Source organism: Pelodiscus sinensis, chromosome 12, assembly GCF_052426305.1.
Source record: "Pelodiscus sinensis isolate ZL-2025 chromosome 12, ASM5242630v1, whole genome shotgun sequence".
Lineage (NCBI taxonomy): Eukaryota > Metazoa > Chordata > Testudines > Trionychidae > Pelodiscus > Pelodiscus sinensis.
In genome coordinates this window covers 30,250,047-30,276,115 of record NC_143063.1, presented here as the reverse complement: position 1 = coordinate 30,276,115, position 26,069 = coordinate 30,250,047, and the positions used below count along the sequence as shown (strand labels likewise).

The 26,069-nt window shown below is 42.2% G+C and overlaps 1 protein-coding gene across 1 annotated transcript in view; it reads right to left on the bottom strand.

Moving 5' to 3' along the window:
* CHST8 (carbohydrate sulfotransferase 8) overlaps positions 1-24,576 on the bottom strand; it is a 318,810-nt gene extending 294,234 nt beyond the window's left edge. The window contains exon 1 of the mRNA XM_075940099.2: positions 24,226-24,576. The gene's annotated coding sequence lies outside the window, so the exon portion shown is untranslated. The remainder of the gene's footprint in view (positions 1-24,225) is intronic.
* Positions 24,577-26,069: the final 1,493 nt, after the last annotated feature.

Genomic DNA, 26,069 nt, shown 5'->3' with positions numbered 1-26,069 from the left:
AGCACTCTTACTTTGCTACATTGATGACATCTTCATCATATGGATCCACAGGAAGGAGACTCTTGAAGAATTCCACATGGATATCAATAGGTTCTATCCCACCATCAACCTTAGCCTAGAGCACTCCACACAAAAGAGCCACTTCCTTGACACTACAGTACAATTAAATGATGGCCAGATTTCAACCACTTTATACTGGAAACATACTAACAGTTATTCTGACCTACATGCCTCTAGGTTCTATCTAGGACACATCACATTATCAATTGTTTACAGCCAGGCCCGAAAATACAACCAGATTTGCTCCAATCCCACAGACAGTGAGAAACATCTACTTCAGACCTACACAACTTTGGAAGCCCACATGCTGAGGGCCACAACTTAAGTGTGGTTGCATATATATACATATATATGCAAATAGCTTCTTTCATATGGACAGGCATGAATACAAGACTACAGAACACACAGGCCCCATTTAAGTCAGTTCTGCTGATATTAATAAAATGCAATATTTACTCGATTTCCACCCAGATGACAGCACATTAATGAGCAATGACAGTCCAGGAATTTAACTACTAAAACGTATACCAACAGAAGACCACTATATTGACTCGCCATTGTGGAGCATGTTCCCAGTGGAAGCCATGTTCAAAGGATCCCACCCGCAGGCCGCATGTTGAGTCCTGCGTAAACCCAAACTGCACCGCGGGTCACCAACAAATTGGCTATGGGCCACATGTTGAGTATCCTTACCCTCAGGCATTCTTAAAACTTAAATACTGACCTGGGGAAGTGAAAAAACAGACTGACAGAGCCAGACAAATACCCAGCCATCTGCTTCTTCAAAACAGGCCCAACAAGCAAAGTAACAGAATATCACTAGTCATCACCTACAGCCCCCAATTTAAACGCCTCCATCGCATCACTAACTATCTACAAACTATCCTGGAAAATGATCCCTCACTCTCACAGGCCTTGGGAGACAGGTCAGTCCTCGCCTACAGACAATCCCAGAACCTGAAGCAAATTCTTTCCAGCAACCACACATCACATCTCAAACATACTCACCCAGGAACCTACCCCTGCAATAAACTCTGTCCACACATCAACACAAACAACATCATTACTAGACCTAACCACACAAGCCACTATATCAGAGGCTCATAGAACTGCACATCCTCTAATGGGATATATGCAGTCAAGTGCCAGCAATTCCCTTCTGCGATGTGTATTGGCCAAACTGGATAGTCTCTATGACAAAGGATTAATGGACACAAATCAGATATTCAAAATGGCAACATACAGAATATCCTGTGGGGGAGACATTTTAACCTACCTGGGCACTCATTAATGGATTTAAAAGTGATCGTTCTTTTACAAAGTAATTTCAGGAACCAATTACAGAGAAAGACAGCAAAATTGGCCTTCATATGCAAATTGCACACTTTCTCCCAGGGACTGAACAAAGACATGAACTGGATGGGTTGTTATGTTCAACACCCAAATGACACCAAAGCTACGCATAGGACACTTACAGCCCCACTCTATTAGTCTCATTTAGCATGGGCACTCCTCCTCTCCCTTCTTTTTCTCTCCCCCCTCCCTTCTTTTTCTGCATTAAATTTGTTCCTTTTGCTCCATTCATCTGAAGATGTGGGCCGTGCCCATGCAAACTCATGATACACGTGCACGCACGCGCACACACACACCACAAATAAAGAATTTGTTAGTCTCTAAGGGTATGTCTACACTACAAAGTTAATTCGAACTAACAGCCGTTAGTTTGAATTAACTTTGATAGGTGCTACACATACAAACCGCGGAGCGCTTAATTCGAACTAGGTAAACCTCATTCTACGAGGACTAACGCCTAGTTCGAATTAAGCAATTTGAAATAAGGGCTGTGTAGCGACTTAATTCGAACTAATGGGAGGCTAGCCCTTCCCAGCTTGCCCTGGTGGCCGCTCTGGGCACCACCAGGGAAACTCTTCTGCCCCACTCCCAGCCCCGGAGCCCTTAAAGGGGCACGGGCTGGCTACGATGCCCGTGCCAGGTGCAAGCCTGCCAGCACCCAGCCAGCAGACCCTGCACCTGGCACGGCACGAACCAGCTACCCGCTGTCACCCAGCCCTCCGCCTCTTCTTGGGACCAGGCTGGCGGCTCCCGGGAGCCTGCCCGGGTCCGCAAGATGCGGGCACCCGCCTGGTCTAGTGTGGAGATCGTGGACCTCATCCACAACCTCCGCACTAGGCACAGGAAAGTGGCCGTCTAGGGCAGGATAGCTGCCAGCCTGGCCACCCGGGAGCAGGTTTGCTTGAAAATCAAGGTGGTCCACTGAGACCCCCGACCCTGAGCTTAGAATGTCCGTACTGGGTCAGATCAAAGGTCCATCTAGCCCAGTAGCCTGTCTGCCGACAGTGGCCACCACTAGGGACCCTAGAGGGGATGGACCGAAACAATGACCAAGCCATTTGTCTTGTGCCATCCATCTCCAGCCTTCCACAAACAGAGGCCAGGGACACCATTTCTACCCCCTGGCTAATACCACTCCATGGACCCAACCTCCATGACTTTATCTAACATCTCTTTAAACTCTGTTATAGTTCTAGCCTTCACAGCCTCATGCAGCAAGGAGTTCCACAGGTTGACTATTTGATTTGTGAAGAAGAACTTTCTGTTATTAGTTTGAAGCCTGCTACCCATTCATTTCATTTGGTGTCCTCTAGTCCTTCTATTATGGGAACTAATGAAGAACTTTTCTTTATGCACCCTCTCCACACCACTCATGCTTTTATAGACCTCTATCATATCCCCCCTCAGTCTCCTCTTTTCTAAGCTGAGAAGTCCCAGTCTCTTTAGCCTCTCTTCATATGGGACCTGTTCCAAACCCCTGATCATTTTAGTTGCCCTCCCCTCTCCCACCCTCTCTCTTCCCCTCTCCCACCTCCTTTTCCCAGTTTCCCTGAGTTTTGTTCAATAAAGAGAGTTTCTATTTTTGAACACACGTGTCCTTTATTTTGTACATCAGGAAGAGGGGCTAGGGAGGGGTAAGTGGAAGGAGGTGAGGGAGGAATGGGGTACGAGCCCCCGATGGGGAGGACTGGGGTGGCTCTGTGGGCTTCTCGGGGTGGAAGCTCTCCTGAAGCCCCTTGATTGACCCCCCCTCCAGATGGCAGCCTGCGGCAAGTGCAGCCGGTCTGATGGCTGAGTGCTGTGATGTGCCCAGTGTGGGCACTCAGAGCACTCCAAGCCAGGACTGCTTTGCAAGCGGGGAACCCCTGAGAACTGTCTGTCCGGAGTGAGGGTCAGGTCCATTTAAGCACAGCCCTCGGCTAGCCTGAGACAGCAGCTCCACGCTCTAAGTCCTAACCTGATGCCCTGCCGGCACTGCTTCCGGCCATCCTTAACCCCGGTTCAGGGTCCACTCAATAGGTCTAGATGCACTACTTCGAATTAGCTTAGTTCGAATTAACTAATTCGAATTAAGTTAGTTCGAATTAGTGCTGTAGTGTAGACATACTCTAAGATGCTACAAGACCACTCTTGTTTGTTTGTTTTTAGCTTTTTCTCACTTCATTGTGCATTTATTTTTATAATAATGAGGCTGGTGGTATACCAAAAATCTTGGGCATTTAACATAGGCAAGTCCTCTCCCTGCTTCAACAATGCACCGGCCAGGCCGTGGATGATTGGGAAAATACTCTGCCCTCTCCATTCTTTGATGGTATAGAGAGCAGCACCTTGTTGGGCAGACTGTAGGCGAGCTAGAGCATAGCCTGTGCATATTTTGTATCCTCTGAACAAAAATGCTGCATGAGTCAGAGGGTGACCAGGCTGCAACTGTTACTCCCACTGTGATCTCTATCAGTATCTAGCAGCACAGATGCCTCAGCTGGTTGGGCCTGAGGATTCTGTAACTAACCCCTGTGATGCTCTGGTATTGAACAAAGTTCAGTGAGTTGCCCAGGATTTGGATCTGTACATGATGATACATAGCTCTGCATTGCGGGTGTTAGTTTTGCATGGGATTTTAATTTTTATTCCCCAGTTTGGATACCAGAGGCTTTCATTCAGATAGGTTTTCTGATTTGCAAATCACCCACATTCTTCCCTGTTCTCTCATCCTGCCTTCTATTCTGTTTCTTAGGCCAAATTACAGGTTGGACCTCCCTTGTCCAGCACCCTCAGAACCTGACCCATCCCAAAGGAGGGAATTTGCTGGATCGGGGAGGTCCCTGCCTTCAGCCTCCCAAGGTACTCCCCATCTCTGCGGCTGGCTTCACTTTGACCCCACTGCCACAGGGCTCTACCTGGCAGGGCTTGGATTTGGGCTCCGACCTATGGGGGTTCCCTGGGGACAGAGCTCCCCAGCTGTAACAGCCCCACTTCTCTCCCACCCAACCGGGAATCTGTGGGGACGGGGCTCGCTGGTCCCACTGCTGCCCTGCCTGGCCAGGACAACCCAGGGACAGGTATCGTACTCCCAGGTGCCAGGCCTCTAATCCAGCAACATCCGTGGTCCAGCAGGGCCAGGGAGTCCCGAATTTCAGAGGTTCAACCTGTAATTTCATACATTTGTCCTTTGCATACACTTTCTCTGTTCACCTCCTTCCCTTCTTTCCCTGGACTCCATTCTATGAAGTGTTTCTCTGATGGCCATCTTTTCTTCTCTTCTTTCACGTTTCCTAATGACACAGGCATGCAGTTCCCCTGCATTATTTTTTTTCTACTGTACTCTTGAACTCTTCCTCCAATATTTGCATTTTCCCCTCTCTTATCTTACCCAGGCCTCTCTTTCCCTTTTCCTTATATATCAGACTTTTACTTAATCTAAAACTCTTTTTTCCCCCTTCAGCATAGCACTAATGTTACCTCTTTTTTCCCCAGAGTAGTTGTGGATTGTGCCATCTTCTTCTGAGTATCTTGTTTTGTGATTTTTTTAAAAAGTGGTGACAAAAGTTTAGTGCTGGTGAAAGATATTGAACTGAAAACCCTAGGATTTGATAGTTTCTGATTAATCACTGGTAAAGCACAACAACTTGGTAAAGCATCTGTCCCTGTCCTGCATTCTTGCAATGCCTTAACCCCTTCTGGAGAGATCACCCGTGAAGTAGCTCATCCCCATTGTCTTCAGTCCTTCTCTGACATTGCCAAAGAGGGTGCCTATAGGTATGTCTACACTACCACCTTAGTTCGAACTAGGGTGGTTAATGTAGGCAACCGGAGTTGCAAATGAAGCCCGGGATTTGAATTTCCTGGGCTTCATTTGCATGTTGCCAGGCGCCGCCATTTTTAAATGTCCACTCGTTCGGACTCCATGACCCACGGCTACACGCGGCACGAACTAGGTAGTTCGGAATAGGAAGCCTAGTCTGAACTACCTAGTTCATGCCGCGTGTAGCTGCGGGGCACGGAGTCCGAACTAGCGGACATTTAAAAATGGCGGCGCCCGGCAACATGCAAATGAAGCCCGGGAAATTCAAATCCCGGGTTTCATTTGCAACTCCAGTTGCCTACATTAACCACCCTAGTTCGAACTAGGGTGGTAGTGTATACATACCCTATGTTTGTTTATATTCATGCTTGTCTGGTAGAAGCCTTTTAGATTCAAACCAATGAGGGGTCTGTTAACCCAATGAACTACTTGAACATGAGCTACAATAAAAAATTAATTATTCACTGAAAATCTTTGGCACATAATTTTAAATAACAATTAAAAAGAGGAAATAATGGTCAATTCAAAGTCAGAAAAATAATGAATATAAATTGTGTGCTAGGGATTATTTTTCTTGCTTTCTTTACAGCTCTTTCTTTATCATCTAGTATTATGCTATGTCTTTCTTTTCTATATATTATCCATACTGTATATTGTGATAAAAGCATCTTCTGTTTCAAATGCCTTTGTATTTAGACACACAATTAAAAATAGAATGCAAGTCATATGCAGAATGCAGAAAACACCACAGGAAAGAGCCAGAGAGAGAGGGGAACATTTTTTGCCCTATTAAGCCCTCGACAGAGATCCTACCAGCAATGACAGTAATAAACTGCTGCTTAGAAACTGACAAATTTGTAAGGATCAATGATGATTAAAAGGAAAAGGGTCAGAGTTCAATGTGCATCCAGTAGCTGCTGGTTTTGTGGCTGTGGAAATTAAAGGACAGTCATTTGGAAGCGTATATTGGAAGAGGTATTAGTAATCTATTTCCATGGTAAGATTTAGACATTAAAAACAACTACTTGTTTGAGAGACAGGACAGTATGAGAATTTGGCATTGTTCATCTTGCAGTGACAACCACAGGAGATGTTTGTAGCCTGTTTCATATTGGCTTCCCACATCTTCCATGTATGTGCTTCAAGAATAGTGAGGTGAAAAAGTTGTAAAGAAGACCATGTTACTACGCATGAATATTTTGTTTCACACTGACTAGTTGTAACACTGATTGTTACTGTTATTATTACAAGTACTTTGGGTTCCAGCAGATACAATGAAGATTGAGAATTATGCAAAATGGTCCTGGGTGAAGGATTAAAAATAACGAAAGGAAATTATGTGTGTTACTTTTATTATTTAGTACCACTATTTGTATTGTGATAGCACCTAAAAACCCTAGTCATTAACTTGTACCTCAGTTTGCAAGGTGTTGTACAAACACAGAACAAAAAAAGACAGCCCCTGACTGAAAGATCTTACAGTCTAACTAGAAGACAAGGGAGCAGATGTATACAGATAGGCTGATGCAGGAAGACAAGAAGACAGTGAGACAAAATTGGTCAGCAGGCAGTCGTCTCAGCACACGAGCGGTCTGACAGCTGTCGGGTTTTTTTGCAGGGGTCATGGTAAAGGAGAGTTTTATTGCAATATGACCAGGGTTAATATCTCAGGAGAGTATGCAGCATTGTAGGATTTATTTTTTCTATTTTCCAAAATTTTAAAAGAACCAGTTCTGTACCAAGGTACTAAAGAACAGATAATAATTACTAGTCCAAAGATTTAAAGAAAATCTTTCCATCAGAATGGGATTTTTGTGAATATCAACAATGTCCACAGAGAAAAAAAAATCTATTTTGGTGGATTTTTTTCCATTGGGAAAATCTAATTGAAGCATTGTTTTCTGGTTATAAATATTGATCCTACCCAAATCAATACATTTAATCTCAGAATTTCTCCCTTCACTTGAGACACCCTGACTCTTCATGGGAGTTTGTCTTTCCTGGTCCCATTCTTTCCTCCAGTCCATGCTCCTTGGACGGACTGCCTCTACCATGATGCACTATGGTGTCTCCTTGACCTGGCTATGCTTCCATGATCGGAATTGTAGATTTTGAAGAAAAAAAACAGTATGAGACAGGAAGTCTCATGAGGCACTGCAGTAGCTTAACCACAGGGACTTTACTATGTAGCATAAGAGACAGAGTCTACCTGGGCAGCACGATGACAGGAATTTCAACTCCCTTAACGTGCATAGATTACATCTACACTACAGATAACAATTGAAGCAGCTGCTGTCCATTTTCCACAGTTTGAATTAGCGGGTCTTGTGACGACAGCTAATTCAAGCTGAGAGGGGTGCTCTGGTCAATGCTGACAGTCCTGTTCCCACAAGGAGTAAGGCAAGTCAAAGGAAGAATGTTCTCCCTTCCACTTCCTGCAGTGTGGACAGTGCCAAAAGTTGAGTTAAGGTACTTCGACTTCAGCTACACAATTAATGTAGCTGAAGTTGCATATCTTAATTTGGCCTTGTCCCATAGTATAGACATACCCATGCTGGTTTAGGCAAAGGGAGAGATTCCAAGACAAAAGGTTACCATTTTGGAAAATCATAATGTTTTGTTTGTCGATGATGTGGAATATTTCAACATTCCCAAACTGAAATTTTTCAAAACTTTGTGGTTCATAAAATAGTTTAAATAATTTAACTTTTCATCTTGAACTGGGATAAAAACAAATATTGGAATTTCCCCATCAGATATTATATTATTATTAATTATCATTATTATTGTTATTATACAAATGTCACCAATCCATACTAAGCAGATATGTTGGGGGGGGGGGGGGAGGTGTTGGTTACACATTCTCAAGTACCAGTGCAAGTGGTGTTCCATTCCTTGGCTTGTATTCCTGGTACAAGGTAATGCCTAGGGATAGAGTAGTAATAGAGATATAGCCGTGTTAGTCTGATCTAGCTGAAACAAAAGAGAGGACTATGCAGCACTTTAAAGACTAACAGGATGGTTTATTAGGTGAGGGGCTTTCGTGGGCCAGACCCACCTCCTCAGATCAAATTCTGGAAGAGAATTGGCATGACCATATATATCAAAGGAATACAATGAAAAAAAAGTGAACACATTATAAAACTGACAGATCAGAACAGAAGTGGGGGAGGGATCATTATCTCATAGATACTAGCCCTTCCCCTCACCCTCCTTTTGTTCTGATTTGTCAGTTTTATAATGTATTCACTTTTTTTTCATTGTATTCCTTTGATATATATGGTCATGCCAATTCTCTTCCAGAATTTGATCTGAGGAGGTGGGTCTGGCCCACGAAAGCCCCTCACCTAATAAACCATCCTGTTAGTCTTTAAAGTGCTGCATAGTCCTCTCTTTTGTTTTAGGGATAGAGTAGAAAGACTGATGCTGATTCTTCCTCCTCCTTCTCCGGAAGGGGAACCTGAGATATGAAAGGAGCCCTATCCTACTCAGACAAGGTTTGCATAGCAAGCTGAAAATAGAAAACCAAAGAGTCTTAATTTCATGGTCTACCTTCACGTCCTTCTGTTTGTACAGTGGTAACAATTTGGAGCACATTCTAATATATGTTCATTCATAATGTTTAGTTGAAAGAAAAGAGGTGTCACAAAGTAACCAGTCAAAAACAAAAATAATGTCTTATGATAAGAGACTGCAGAAAAAGAGAACTGCATAGACATCTGAAGAAGTAACTCTGCCATACACATTCCAAACCCATTTGGAAATACTGTATTTATTTTTAGTCCCTATAGTTCAGAAAAAGAACATGAAAAAAGAGGGCAATAGTGATGGATGGAATAGAGAACAAGGAACATACAAAGAGGCTGAAGAAGCTAAATTCATAGAGTTTGGGGAAAGAGAAAAGGTAACATGGTCACAGTCTATAAACACCTTCAAGGTAACAACAGAAATGAAGGAAGGGATTTATTCAGTCTCAGAAAATTGTAGGACAGGGAACAATGACCTGAAGCTAGGAAAGAAAAAGTTTTGCTAGATATTAGAACAAAGTTCTTAACAAAAAAAGAGCAACAGAGTATTTTAATAGGCTATCAGAGGAATTGGTCAGTGCACCATATTCACTCTTATATAAACAGCTAAGTATGAGATCTCTGAGAATGAGGTAGTGAGTAGTCTAGTAAAATACAGAAGGTCCAGGTTGGATTAATCAAGTAGCTTTTTCTGGCCTTACAGTCTATAAGCCAAAAGGTGCCACACAGGTGTTACTAACTGGAATCAGAAATCAGATCCACTTTTCAAAATCAGATCAACTCCTCTCTTATCCATTTACACTCTGAGTCTCCCATCCACCTCCAATCTCCTAAATTGTCATGTTTCACTCCGCTTTGCTTATTCATTAGAAAGAGATGTTGGGTGAATCAGAAGAGCTAGTATGGGAATGGTTGTTACCACATAGTTAGCTGAGCCAAGGGAATAGCTGATGCAGAGAACTATAGGACTCAGTCTCAAAATCACTACCAGTGTAAATGGGCATTTATTTGAGTAAATTTAAAAAATGTTGAAATACTGAAGAAGCTGAAGAGACCTACTTTTAGTATAACACCTTAGAAGCCAACTCCTCCTACATATCCTAATTCAAGGAATAGGGAATATTCTGAATTTCTTTTGGAGAAAACTTTTTATTTAGAGAAAGTAAGCAGCATCTTTCAAACTCAAATTCAGAGTCTTCATTTCACAAATTTTCCTTGATAACTCTGTTCAGTTCTTAGAAAGGAAGAGGAATCCATTCAGCCAGATCTAGGGAACAGCTAGATTGACTCTCAGATAGATATGCTAGCAAACTCATGAAACATGCTTAGTACACTGTGAGTTATGCAAATAGTAACTTCATATTCCATACATACCCAAGAGGCAGTATTGGGTTGCTTAAGCTACTGAGGAAGGAATTAGGTGAGTGTTGCTACTAGTGGAAGTATCCAACTCCTGGGGCACAATGATACTCAGATAACCAATCACAGATACCTCTCTCACAGGCATCTAGCCAAACTCTTGTGTACACTGTAGCCAATAACCAGAATCATTTATAGCACAGTTACAGAGTGAGTGTCAAAGCAAATGCCTAGCATACAACATACAAACATGTCTTTCACTGCTACTTAGCCCAGTAGAATAGCTACACACCTGGCCCAAGGTTGATTATACACTCCAGCTGTATGACTGATGGCACAGTTTGTAGAGTAGTGCTTTTTTTCCTATTTCACTTTGGGCAGTGCTCCTGGCACACCAGAGGAGAAGAGACATGTGACTGGTTTCTCACAAACTCCTTTACTGGCCCTTCCCTGAAAAGGGTTTCTGCAGAGATGAATATTGCATTATTCCTGCCCTAAAGCTAGAGTGACTTGTTAGCCTGCTGACCAACTTTTGAGGTCTGGAAGCTTCTTGGCCTAGAAGAAAGAACATGCCCACTATTCCCATCTAGCCCACAAACTCTTATGCATGCAGATGTGTTGGAACTGCATAGGAAGAGCCATATCATAAGTTACAGGCAGGGGACTGACGAGCTAAGCAGCAGTTCAGCAGAAAAAAATCTGGGAATTATAGTGGATGAGAAGCTGGATATGAGTCAACAGTGTGCCCTTGTAGCCAAGAAGGCCAACATTGCATTAGAAGGTCCTTTACCAGAAGATCTAGAGAAGAGATTATTTCCCTTTATTTGGCACTGGTGAAGCCACATCTGGAGTATTGTGTCCAATTCTGGGGGACCCATTACAGAAAGGATGTGGCTGCATTGGAGACAGTCCAGTGGAGGGCAACCAAAATGATTAGGAGGCTGGAGCACCTGACTTAGGAGGAGAAACTGAGGGATATGGGTTCATTTAATCAACAGAAGAGAAGAATGAGAGGGGATTTGAAAGCAGCTTTCAACTACCTAAAGGGGAGTTGCAAAGAGAATGGAGAGAGGCTGTTTTCAGTAGTGACAGATGGCAGAATGAGGAGCTGTGGTTTCAAGTTGCAGTGGGAGAGGTCCAGGTTGTATACTAAGGAAAACTATTTTACTAGAAGGGTGGTGAAGCACGGGAATGGGTTACCTAGGGAGATGGTGGAATCTCCATCCCCAGAGGTTTTTAAGTCCTGGCTTGACAAAGCCTTGGCTAGGATGATTTAGTTGGGGTTGGTCCTACTTTGGGTAGGGGGTTGGACTCGATGACTTCTTCTAAGTTACTCAAGGAAACATGTATGGAAGTAGTGTCTTTCCAATTTCCTCTAGGAATGTGCAGACTTGCACATCGCAGTAGTGAACTGAGCTTCACCATTGCTACTTCATATTATTTTATGAATTCTACCAGTTTATTTCTTTACAACATGTTTTAAAATGGGAAATTCAGGAGATTTTAAATGTGATTCTTCTATATCTTTAAAATTAAGGAAAATTAATTGAAGTAGCATCTTTGTGTAACTAAATTATGACGTTAAATTTATCGCCCTTACACAAGTTACATTCATAATCAAATTAGAAAGTAATGATATGAAAAAGCCCAGTGGAGTTGTGCTGATTAGCACCAGCTGCGACTTGGACTTATTGTGTCTCATCTTAAGAGGTTGGAGCACTCACTGAAAGGTTCTTAAATTGACATCTTGCACAATATGATTTTAAGCATCTAATTTGTTGATAAAGACATTCTTAATACAGGCAGTCCCCGGCTTACGTACAAGATAGGGACTGTAGGTTTGTTCTTAAGTTGAATCTGTATGTAAGTCAGAACTGGCGTCCAGATTCAGCCGCTGCTGAAACTGATCAGTTTCAACAGCGGCTGAATCTGGACACCAGTTCTGACTTACATACAGATTCAACTTAAGAACCCCAGGCATCCCCAAGTCAGCTGCTGCTGAAACTGATCAGCGGCTGATTCCAGGAAGCCCGGGGCAGGAGCTTCCTGTAGTCAGTCGCTGGTCAGTTTCAGCAGCAGCTGACTTGGGGACGCCTGGGGCAGAGCAGCTGGAGTGCTGCTGGGTTGGTCCAGTAGCGCTGCCGCTCCTCGGCGCTACTGGACCAACCCAGCAGCACCCAAGCTGCTCTGTCCCAGGCGTCCTGCTTCAGCCGCTGCTGAAACTGACCAGCAGTGGCTGAATCAGGACGCCTGGGGCAGAGCAGCTGGGGTGCTGCCGGGTTGGTCCCGTAGCGCCCAGAGCGGCGCTACGGGACCAACCGGCAGCACCCCAGCTGCTGTACCACAGGCGCCCGGAGCAAAGCCGCAGAGCACGGGGGCAGCGGGATAGCCCAGACATGCCGTGGCTGTCCTGCTGCCCTCGGGCTCCGCGGCTTTGCTCTGCTTTGCTCACCCTCTCCCTGGTCTGCAGACCAGGGGGACGGGGAGCAAAGCAGAGCAAAGCCGCGGAGCACGCGTCTGGGCTGTCCGCTGCCCGCGTGTTCCACCGCTTTGCTCCCTGTCCCCCTGGTCTGCAGACCAGGGAGACGGGGAGCAAAGCAAAGCAGAGCAAAGCCAAGGAGCACGCTGGCAGTGGAGAGCCCAGACGCGTCTGGGCTGTCCGCTGCCCACGTGCTCCGCCGCTTTGCTTCCTCTCCCTGGTCTGCTGGAGACCAGGGAGAGGGCCCCGTTCGTAACTGCGGATCCGACATAAGTCGGATCCGTGTAACTCGGGGACTGCCTGTATAGCAATGCTTTGATATCATCACATACATGATGCAGGTAGTATTTTCAAAAGCGTTCCAATTGAATCACTGGTAAAAACTCATATAGAGTTCAGTGGACACAGGGTTAGGATAAGGCTGAGTGTTTTGAAAAACCTACTCTTTTTTTAAAAAAGCTGATGGCAAATATTGACTTCTCATGGCCTTAAATTGATCTTTGTAATGGCTGGTGCTGGAAATCACTGATAATTCTCTTGCCCAATACACAACACTTAGAAAAAAAGTGATGCATTTTTAAAAATACCTTTTGTCTACTTTGCTTTAAAATATCCTGTGTGTGGAGGAATCACATCAAGTACTTCCAGAAATTATGTTCTTGAGAATCTGGAATTCATTAAAAGCACCATGGATCTATTCCACGTTTACAGAAATTGTTACTTGCCTTAAGTCACTTTGTTAAAACAATCTATGGTTACATGCAACAACTCAAATCGTATTTCAGAATACCTATTTCACTGAGTAATCATAGTTATTCTAAAGACAAACATCTATTAGCACCTATAATTAATGCAATTTTCCAGTAGACATAACTTCTCAGAGACATGATTTTTCTATTCAGAAATATATGTTGCTGTCTTAGTCCATGCCAGAGGGACTTATAGCTAACTCTTTCATTACTTTGTAAAGCATCTTGTACACCTATAGCACACTAAAATTATAATAGTTACAATATAATTTAACCATTTTTTAAAATTACATAATCTTTCTTTCAAGTGATTTCTCAATATAAAAGGCATTATATACATCAGTAAGAGCGGCTGATTGGAGATCTGCAATGATAGCTGTTTTATACGTATTTCTGCAGAAAATGCCATTGACTAGTCAAATTTGAAATCTTTTTAATTGCAGTTTCTCTCTTGAAGTTAGCTAATCATTTTTGGTCATTTAACAGCAATGTTATTAACTTACTAACATTTACTTTAGTGAAAAAGTCAAAGAAAATGAATTATCTTCAAGCAACCTGTTATCCACCAGCCCATACAGCTGTATTAATCTGATTTGGTCCGTTTATTGGGAAAAGTCCTTTTATTATGATTTGCAAGACAGAGAAACTGGAGAGGATTCCATGATGGCAGTTTTACAAAGGATAAGCCCATGTATGAACTTAAGAAATCTACCCAGCGTTAACGTTCCAAGGTCACATCCAGAACCAGGAAGGAGAACTATAAATTACAAAGCACTGGACTGCAGCCAAACCCATAGGAAGCTACATTTAGCATGTCATTCTCTAAGCAGCAGGATCAAACCTTAACCCCCTTTCAGACAGAATTTGAATAGAATTTGTTATAAGAACATTTTGATTGAAATATCATCAATTGACTTTCCAAGACAACTCTGAAACAGATTGCAATCACATGTAGAGAGAGAGAGAGGACAGCCTTGTCAACCATCCTGAAATGATGATGACAATGATGATATAACCCCATAAAATATTTATGAAAACCAGGCAAACCTCTGTGCTAACAACATACTGATGTTATAAAAGAGACTTCAGATCAACTCCTGACATTAGTCTAAGCCCCAATTTCTCCCAACATGAACCAAAGGCTGAACAACAACTTGCCATATCTCTTTCTAAGTAAAAATCCCTGCACAGGTTATTGGTACCAAGATAATTAAAGCAAAGTGAATAATGTGATTATTATTTACAATTTGTATGACACTAGTGCAGAGTGGCCACAGACAGGATTGTAGTAGGTGTTATACTTTCATACAATGGGACTTAATTGGAGTGTAAGCTCTTTGAGAAAAGGGCTATAATTTTGTGTGAGTATACAAAGCCTAGCACAGGGGGCTCTGATCCCGGATTGGAGCTCATAAGAGCTACCACAATGTAAGTAACAATAAAAATAATAAAATAAAAACTTATGTAATTTTAATCTTTTTATGGGGGAAAACAATAGCTGCTTTAATGGATGAGAAAGTTATACTATACTTAAGGACACCTCCCCTTTCATTACTTCTTTCTTAGCCAAATAAATAAATAAAACCCACACCAATCTGTGCTACTTTTCTTTTTGGCTTGCATGTAAATGCTCTGCCTGTAGGCAGCCCTGACAAACTGTTCCATTAACTCACAGACCCATATTTAAAGACATGAGACAATATTGTCAGTCTCTGTGGGGAAAAGAGTCAGTTTGAAAGCAGGTCCTCACCCCCTGCCTGTAAAAGAACAGCATTGGCATCAAGTGCTGAGACAGCTGCTGTCCTTTCATTTTGGCAAGAAAAAAAAGGTGAGGGAAAGCAACTGAATAAATGCAAGTGAATTTCGGGAGGGGAGGGAGGAAACAAAAGAAGTAGTTTATTGGGCAGTAATTGAGTCCGATTGCTCTTACATCTGTAACTAGTAAGTAGGTGTGGACCACTTTGCTAGGAAGTTATAAGTAATCACCTGAAACACTGTCCATTAGCATTTTGTGACGATGGAAACTAATATTATCAGACAATCCTAATTCAGTAAGGGTGTATATCAGAATTGCTGTTCAGAAAGAGAGGGTTGCAGATCAGCTGCTGTTGTAGGAGATGTTTTTCCTATACTTTTAATTTAATAATTGCTTTTTGACAAATGTGGAAAAGAATGTTTCCACAGCATAGAAATGAACTTGTGCCTAGTTCTGCTGGATGTTGAAACCTGTGTTGGATGAATGATCACTTGCAGTCTGGAGTGATAAACATAAGAGCTTTATGTGAAGTAATCTAAATATACTTGTGGTCACTTGATAACCTGCTGAAGTAAGTAGGTTTCAATAACTGCAGACTGGAATGGAATAGTCAATCACTCTAATTTGAAAAACTGAAAATTATATATTCACTACCTAGCAATTTAAAATTCTGAAATGGTTTGGTTTTGGTGGGGGCATGGGCTAAATGAAGGAAATAATTGCAACTGCAACACAAAGACCTTTATGTGCCTAGAGAGTCTCATAATTTGATAGCCTGGCCTCTACTTTGCAATTTCTTCCACTGTGTTATGGATTATTATTGTTTCCAAGATGAATTTGTGAAGCCTGAAAAATAAGTTATTCAAAGTTTCAGAGTCCAAAGCTCATTATTTTCTTGCCAAATGAAATAAATGCAAGCGTCACTTTGATTTCACAGACGGCTCCATTTTATGCATTGGTTTAACTTTCTTTTATTGGTATATTTTGGGTTTCTAGAATTATTATTTTGCTAATGTAGCTCATACTGCATGATAGGTCTACGGCTAGTTGATGAAAAATTATAATTAAAGAATATAGTAAAAGATGGTGATTTGCATTTGTTTATATCTTCCATCAGAAGATCTAAACATAGTAAAAATGCTGAATTTAGTTTAGTCAAATTACGTGAAAAAGTATTATTGGCATTTTACCAATACCAAAACTAAGACACATTGGCTCAAATTTTGATGCCTCATGATAGGTATCTAACTGTGACCATTAATCTGCAAATTCATACGTTGGTAACTTTGTGTGTGAAAAGTCACAATGAACAAAATGACTAACATACATCTAATTACTCAGGTAAGTATCTGCAGGATCAAAAGTAGCCTGATTTTGATGGATTTAGACCATCTGTGGCTCACACTGAGTTAATGAGAGCCGGAAAACAGGCATTATTTATTTAGGCACTTAAATGCAGATTTAAATGTCTAACCATAGGCACCCAAGTTTGAAAATCGTGCTCAGAAAGTATGTACCTACCTGATACTGCAACCCCTACTCCTATGAATCATTACTACTGTCTCAAGTAATCTCATTTACTTAAATTAACTTATTTCTATGAGATTGGTTGTTGTGTGAACATGAATTGAAAGATTTAGCCCTAAGAGATTTTACCAAGATCATGGAGGTCTTTTGGCAACATTGAAAACTGAAAGCATTTTTCCTGGCTAACAGCCTTGTGTCTTAATCACAGGAGTATCCTTCATCCCTTTCTCCCAGAACAAGGACTTGGACCTTATGGTAAGCATTGTTTCTTTGTGATTGAGTGAAAAGCCATTTCTGGGGGGTTTGATATACATTTCAAATGAAGTATTTTAAAGGATGTGGTGTAGTTGTTGAGTTTGCATATTTAACAGACATTTGGCTATAAACATTCTAAGAAAAGTACCTAGTTAATATCAGTTTGACAGTAAATTGGCACTGTGATGAGCTCCTATGCATCAAATTAGCATCGATCTAAAAAATGTTTCTGAAAGGTTTCTTAAGTCTGCCAACTTTTCAAATCAATTCTGGAGAAAAGAGCTTGGGACGGTTTTTGAAGTTTGATATAAACTTTTCAAATTGCCTATCATGAGACTGCAGATCTTTCCAATCTTTTGCTTTTGAAATGCTAATTCTTTTGAATGGTTGTTTTCCCCCCCCATCCTCATTCAATAATAATCAATTCCGTTTTAATATTTTTCTTCTTTCTATGTGCAGTTTTAAAGCCTTTCTGTCTTTGAGGTCACAAAGTCAGACACTACAAATGAGCATAGATACTCATTTAGCATGGCTATGTGTAGAGAGCACATACTGAACACATCAGAATGCTGGTGCTTGGTAGCCTCTGCAGGGTGCATAATAGCTTACAGGTGGAATGTAAGGAACTGGCTTTGACCCATAAAGTTGTAAATGGTTTTGGGTAACTTTATGTGCTCGCTGCCTAAGAGATGGCACATCTTCCTGAGTAATACTAATACTGCTGCGATTAACAGAAGCAATAAAGTTCAAACTTCTCTAATTTCTACAAGAAGGCTGACAGCAGAGCATGTTCTGTGAAGGATTCATGACTATGAAACCTGCTCCTGTTCCACTGTACTCTGAAAAAAAACTAGCTTGGTTACCTTCTTGGTATATTGTAAAGTCAACACCTTTCTTGGGCTTCCTATCATAGAACCATAGAGCTGGAACATATCTCAGGAGGTAATCAAGTCCAGCCCCCTGCCCAAGACAGGACCAATCCCACCTAAATCAACCCAGCCAGGGCTTTGTCAAGCTGAGACTTAAAAACCTCTAGGGGTGGAGATTACACCACCTCCCTAGGTAACCCATTCTGGTGCTTTACCACCCTACTAGTGAAATAGTTTTTCCTAATATCCAACCTAAACCGCCCCCACTGTAACTTAAGACCATTGCTCCTTGTTCTGCCATCCGTCACAGCCTTTCTCCATCCTCTTTGGAACCTCTCTTCAGGAAGTTGAAGACTGCTATCAAATCACCCTTCACTCTTCTCTTCTGCAGACTAAACAAACCCAAACCCCTCAGTCTCTCCTCATAGGTCATGTGCTCCAGCCCCCTAATCATTTTGGTTGCCCACCGCTGGACCCTCTCCAATGCGTCCACATCCTTTCTATAGTGGGGGGGGGGAGAGGGGGGAGGGGACTCAGAACTAGACACAGTACTCCAGATGAGGCCTCACCACAGCTGATTAAAGGGGAATAATCACTTCTCTAGATCTGTTGGCAATGATCCTCCTAAAGCAACCTAATGTGCCATTAGCCTTCTTGGCAACAAGGGCACAGTGTTGACTCATATCCAGCTTCTCATCCACTGTAAACTCCACATCCTTTTCTGCAGAACTTCTACTTAGGGAAGGGTGAGGTTGGTGAACAGGTGGAATTCAGTGGGTGGTATCTGGCCAAGGTTAATCTGAGAAGAGGAGGGATTACTTCAGGTTTTATGTTCATGGTTGGTTTCACTTGGTTGATTACATTTTACTATATTGATTTTTAACTATAATTTTTCATTCTTGACAGCACCCAGAGCTATAGACAGAAGCAGGGCAACCTGAAGCAAAATAAATGAGACAAAATGCTGATATTTTTCTGCATAATGTTGAATTTATCTTACTCTACATAGAAATACAAGTGAGGAATAATGTAACTTCACCCGATTTCTGAATTTTTTGTTTAAAATGAGCTATAACAGTTACCCAAGTGCCCTGCCACGACTTTTTTATCTATGAGCTCAGGACACAGGAGTTCATGAACTAGAGCCCTCTCCCTTCAAGCAATGAAAATCACATGTAGGGGTTTTTTTTTTTTGAGGGGGAGGGAGTGTATCTGAATGGGCTGTTTAATGGTTACTTATAATTATGGGATTAATTCTGTGATGAAGCAGCTTTGTGAGCTATCCCCCCAATAAAAACTGTCTGTAAAACCATATAGCTAGCTCCAGAAGGCTCATCCCCAGTATAAGGGGACCTCCTGGTGCAAGAGTGTCAATGTGGCACCTCTGATACCATCCCTTCCCAGCTACCTCATTCTCCCTTGTAGTTGAGAGGATTTATGCTTGGGACCATGTTAACGAACTATCAGCCCATGATCAAGAAAGTGGAAAGGTGGCCTTAATACATTACATGCCCCCTTTCTTGTGCTACATGCACCTCAGCTGAAGCCATGGATCTGGGTTTCAAGAGTACTAATAAGTATCTCTGCAGCTGCAAGGAGGCCCAGCCTCTTTGTTTCTTCCTGTAAAATGAGTTTGGGTTGATAATCTAACTCATTCTCAAAACTTGCAAAGATGTCTGTGTGGGTATGGTGGGCTCAAGGAATGCACCTGTGACCAACATAACCAAAAGTCCTGTGAGAATTTAAGAACAAAAGTGGATAGAAACAAAGTTGTTTCTTTGGCTCATCTGAATTCAGAAAGAAATATCAGCTTCTATCTGATTATGTAGGTTCACATGTTTAAGATTTCTATGGATTAGAACCCACTTAATCACTTTGTGCTGTTTCCCATAAGATGAATTCACCCAGAACTGTGACTAATTTGTGAAATCTGTCACCTTCCTTTGCAGTTCGAACTGTGCCCTAGTTAAACATCCTCACCCATGAAAACTCATGATACTATATATTTGTTAGCTTTTAAGGTGCTACAGAACCACTTCTTGTTTTTAAAGTTACAGTCTAATAAGGCTACCCCTCTGAGACTAGTTAAATGTTATGTTGATTAGAAAAATCCATGGTTTGTTTTCTATAGTTAAAACTTTCTCTTCTGTCCTCAATGTTCATTTAAAAGGTGCAATTCTATAGTCACTTTTATCTTTTGTGACTAATGAAAAATTACTTCAAGCCAGCTGTGTATGGATTTGCACACATTGTGCTTTACCGTTTGCTCTTCCACTTCAGCTTGATGTGCATATTGAGTTCACTCCTGCTATTGTGGAAGTCAGTGGACACTTTTACACTGGTTTCATGAAAGCAAATTTGGATACATATTTAGTCTTGGGAGAAATTAATTTGTATTTGATAATTGACATATAATACACTGTTTATTTTAAAACATTTCTCCAATGTTATCAATTTAAAGGTTCCCAGTTGTGGGAAATTATGGAGCAGTCAGACAACAATTATTTAATAATAGCTGTTAAGAATCAAAAAGATAAAGTTTTAAACCATTATAACACAAAGTTGTCAAGGTCACATGTCAAAATATATCAAGTATATGACCTTAAATCAAACGCTAATAACTTCATTTTTATTATTTTGCCTACCTGTTTGTGTGTGTGTGATTATGGTGAAATTAATGTTTACCCATCTTTACACTGCATTTACCAACCCCTTTACACTGCATTTACCATCTTAATATATTTCTCCCACAAAGCGTGGAAACAGAAAAGCAGATTTCACAACATACACTCTGTTTTACCACCAGTTTAAAATATAATCAATAATCATAACAATTAAGTTTATTCTCTATATATACACTAAATATTCTGGCAGTATTGATTTCTTGTACAATCAATAGTATTAATATTTTGTTTTTCACATAGCATATTGTTTAGAATATGTGCACTCCGTTAGAGGAAATCCCACTAAGGGCGGGGCCCTAAATTCTGACTTTTTCAGTGGCTTGGTTAAAGCGTCACTGATGTTTACAGTTTCCTAATACATTAATTGTTTGTTCATGAGATGACTCCATCGTGTTATCCATACTGTTCACACATCCTATGTAATTCACGGCCTCTAACAAATCTAATACACCAGTATTTCTGTCACCGAAAACAATGATACATTGTTTTGTTTTTAAGATCAGTAAGAATTGTATAATGGAGCATAGTAGAGTTTATTGGCTGCACCCACCAAAGTGGAATTCAGCCACTGACATTTCTAGGTCCAGAATTTGTCCTTAAGACTCGTGACCCTTATATTTCTTTCTCAGCTCCCTGCTTCTGTTCTCTTCCTAATTTCATACTCTTCCTCATTTAAATTAATTGTGTCCTGTTTGAAATGCATTCAACAAGCTAGTGAAGATCAGAAGCATTACTACTGGCAAGAGGGAGAGCAAATCTGAATTTCTTTCTGTAATTTAATCTATCAGAAACCAGAAAGAGAATATTCAGGATTATCTAAAGTGAATCATTACTGCTTTACTTCCGGTCACCTAAAAACCTGAGAACTCACTGTTGCTCCCAATGATGCAATTGGTAAAATTCCTTTGGATATCTGTGGGAGCAGGATTGGCTATTATAAGGCAGCCCATGGCCCTGTCTACATACAACACATTAAATACTAGCACATTGAAGCCATCTTATTACAAGCTATTTACTTACCACTACTATGTCCTAATCACCAGATAGCAATAAAAGCTTTTACAGTCCCATCCTGTTTGATCAGCAGAAACATAAAAAGCATATTAGCCAATTGATTTTTGACATTAATTGTGAGGTAGAAGCAGTGCATCAAGTACACAAATTTTTCAAGCAGGAAAATTCAATTTTTGTTTTTTTAAATGATTTTGGAAGATACTCAAACATGCCCAATAGACGCCCTTTTCAAATACCACAGATCAAAAAAGTAGTTAGAGGTTTTTTTTTCCAGACTTCTTAGCTTTCATATACATAAAAATTTGAATGTTAAAAAGCCACATTCTCCTGATATTCCATAATCCATACATGTTCATTACAGATGCAGCAAATATGCATGACATTTCCCACCAGACATTTTGGCTACAATATTTAAAAGGCATATCAAAATCCTCCACCAGATGTAGCCCAGATAAAACTTTCAGATTCCAAAGATCAGTCAGTTGCAGCTTGCACCTTTTGTATCTCTTTTTAGTAAGTAGCTAAAGACAATCATAATTCACTGTTTCATTTTACAGCTCTGGGTGATATAGAAATAAATCACCAACACTTGCTTATTGATAGCTCTCTACAAATAATTAAGTCCTGACCTCCTGTTACGACACTTTCTAATTTTTAGTACTTGAAGCTAGTGCTCAGAAAATATCCTTCACACCATATAAACAAGGATTTTCAAGAGTGGGTGGAGAGTGTGCAGTTCATTTTCACGTATTGCTTCAACATTTGATTCTACCAGGTATATTGAGTTATTAGTCTCTATAGCAGTCAACAATATGGATTGAATTATGTTTGATTTCTGTACAAAATTTGCTCCATAAGAACAAAACTTGGATTAGTCTCCCACATTTCACAGTGTTCCCCCATATGTTTGGGGTAAATTTTTTTTTATTTATTCACTTTGCTCAGTAGCAGCACTCCAATACCAGGGTTCAATAGGGCTAGGTAGCAGGTGTCAGCAAAAGTTTAATTTGGAAGCTCGTGAATTCCAAAGAGGAGCTTAACTGTTATCCCCAACACTGAGAGCTTCTGTGGCCTACTCCCGGAAAAGAGCAAATCCCATGAATATGAAAGGAATTTGAGATGCCAGTCATCTGACAAAATGACAGGATAAACAAGGGATGACTTTTTGTCCAATGGTAAGAATATTAATAAACAAATTAGATTTAATGATTACATTTCTAATTTGTGAGAGTTCTTTTTATGAGACCATAGTATTTACTATTCAACCTCCTAACTGGAAAAGTCTATAACCTAAGTCCTTTAAAGCTGTAACATGTAAATCTTGAAACAAAATACATCATAGTATTCTTCTGACACAAATAATGTGCTAATGTGCATCTCTGCTTTTTATAAGCATGTTACAGTTAAACTGTACACGTTTCCATCTTAAGACAACCTAGTTATAGGAAGCAAGCTACATTAAACTGACTTCTTGGGGCTCCTAAACCCCCAAAAGCCAAAAAATTGGCCTTGAGGCTTTGCTTTTTTATTCACTCTATTGTGCCTAGTTGTTTCACTACTAATATCAAAGAATCCTAGACATTAGAGATGGAAAATGGCTGATAGACATTTATCCCCTTCACCTGCTAATGCAATATTAATATTCTTGGTTTGGTCAAGTTTTAAATGTTTCAAAGCGCATGGTAGAGTATTGCACAGACAGGATGATCTATTAGGAGATACATAAAACTCAGGACTAATATAGAAGAAAGGAATTTCCCTGGTTAAATATAATTCTATGTACCAAATGAGAAAATTAGAGAGTGAGTTAGGGCCCCGTGTTATTGTTTTTAGAGTTTGAGCCCTGAACGTAAAGGGTGAGTTGAAAATGGGGATACAATTTCAGCCTATTGTGGGGGTTTTTAACCAATGTACAGTCAAAGGATTTTGTACTGAAATATTTTTAAGGAAGAAAAATATATCTTGTAAAAGAGCCATTCATCTATCTGAAACTTAGTTTAAAGCATGCATTAACCCCTAGAAGTTTTGGTGAATACGGATTTATGAGCATCTTTTGAAACACATGCTCCTGCCACGACAGTGGAGTTTTGTATTATCCCATCAGTATGTATTTGTAAATTGCAATTGTCCCCTGCTAATTTTTTGGCTGGCTAGACTGTAGCAGCTCCTTCAGAGTTGCTATGGTCTGTCACCACAATGAGCCTTTAAGAATGCTCAACCCCACAAATCTCCCAGCTGCAGAGCAATGTGAAGTACAGTTGCCTGCTAAAAATCCCTACACTGTTCTCCGGGGGGCGGGATGATGCACATATGCAAGAAGCTGCCTTGCCAAAATACAGCTGCAGCGAGAACAGGAATCAAAGAGCCAAAAGCCCGGGTCGGCCGAAGGGCTCGGCGCGGAAGCGTGTGCTGGGCGGGAGGGGACATTCGGGGGCACGCTCTAGCAGTTACTCAGTCAAAACTCCCGGGAAGTTCAGACTCGGGGCCTGAGCAGCCCGGGCAGGACTCGGCGGCTGGACCCGCGAGCAGCCTGGCAGCGTGAGGAGCAGGTGCCAGCTCGCGCCCCCCGGGGGGTGGCTGCTGACAACCGGCGCGCGGCCCAAGTTCGGCTTCTTATTTCCGAACCGCCCCTCACCCGCGCCTGCTGCGGGGCCGCCGCCAAGTCCCGCGAAAGTTTCCCGCGCGGCTGGCGAGCGGGACTTTGCCGCCGTCGGGGCGTGGCCGGGCGACGCGCGGGGAGCCCCGGGCCGCCCGCTGTGACCCCTCCCCGGGGCCGCCCCTGCGCACTGACCTGGCCGAGCGGCAGCGGCGCCCCCGCTGGTGGGGGCGGCTCAGCGCATCCTCCCGCCGGCTCGCTGGCTCCCGTGGCCGGCTCGGTCCGGGCACTTCGGCGCCTCCCCGCCGGCAGCGCGCTGGGAGGAGAAAAGTGGGACAATCAGCCCGGAGCTGGCAGGCGGCTGCCGCCCCCCGCTCCCCGTCGCCGCCTCCTGCCGCCGCGCCCGGGGAAGGGCTGCTCCTGCCTCCCGGCAAGGCTGGGCAGCGCGGGCTCTGGAGGGCTGAGCGGAAAGCCGGGCTCCCCTCGCCTCTCCTCTCCTCCGCCTCCTCCTCCGCCATGGCAACACGGGAGGCGAGGCAGCCTGCCAGCCCCTTGCCCTGCGCTGCCACGGCGTCCCCAGCGCTGGGAGACAGACCCCTGCTTTGTCACTTGCCTCTTGGCCGGGGGCGGGAGTCGGGGGGGGGGGGGGGTTGAGGTATCACCGCGGCTCCAGTGGGCTCAGGGCTCTGCGATTTGCCTGAACAAGGGGACTTGCTCACACGCTTATTAATGCAAATCTAATGAAGTAAAGTCAGAGCTCCCTGGGGTACGGGGAAGCAGGTGCTGGTTTGTTTCAGGCAGGGAAATTAATGTGGAGGCACGGTTATTTATTTTCTTCTAAGTGTCTAATCACTCTCAATTTCCGAAGGATGGAAGTACATGCGGAGACATTTCAATGCCTTCACATTTCCACGGGTGGTATTTCCCTTTAAAGTTTTAAATGCGTCCCCCCCATCCTCTACACACACACAATACCACAAAGCTGCTGAATTATGCATTGTCTGCAGGGGGAATTAATTTTGATCAAAACAGGGGAGTTTGTTTGAAAAATATATATCAACATATTGTTTGCCACTAAGCTGCATAATAACCCTGATCGTTCTGAATATTTGACTGGACATTTCAAATCCTAAAGGGAAAGTTGCACAAAAGGGAAATCCCAACCAGCTGCAAGATTTCTTGGGTCTCCCAGAAGGGAGAAATTTCTGGGGGGAGGGAGGGCAGGAGAGGATTTTGTGTGTGTGTGTGTGTGTGCATATATATTTTATAGCGGAAATTCAATCTTGGACAGTTAAAAAGATGCATGGTCCAAGTTTGCCCTCCAAAAGATTCTGATCATGAGTAATAATCCAAAGGGGATTAGTGCTAGAAGTAACTGGAAGAAAACTGAAATGTCAATTTTGAACAATACAACAGAACTAAATATGTTATGACCTATGTATGTGAACCAAGGAGCTTTGTCTGCAAGCCAGAATGTTAGGTCTGCAAAGAATAGAAGGTAGCTCTTGCACTCTCTACTGGCAGATGCTACTTTCCTATCCAAGAAAATGACAGCTTTTTTTCCTGCACAATTGCCCTGCAAAATAAACAATCTAATAATGAGCAAAATCCCATTCTACACAGGAATGCTCTCTGTGGCATACGTTCCAGTTGCTTGGGCTAATAAAGTGTGGCCACCTGGATGAAATTGTAATCAGAAACAGTCAGGCTAAATGATACCCCCAAAGCACTGCATCAGCTAGATGGCATTCTGCACTCCTGACCCTTTCCTCAGCATGCAGAATTGAAGGAAAGCAAGAGCAAACCTTTATATTTGGTTGGCCATGCCGCAGCGTGGCATGTAGACCCCCACAGACATAGAGAGAGTGGCAGCAGGATTGTGAGGCACTGGAACTTTTGCAAGTCGCCCCTCCAAGCAAAATAAATGGGCAAGGTAAAAGAGGGTTAGTTGAGGAAACATCTGTAAAATTAGAACTGTAGAGAATTCCATTAATGCCATTTATATCCATATATTACATCTTTCTTAATTTATGCTTTAA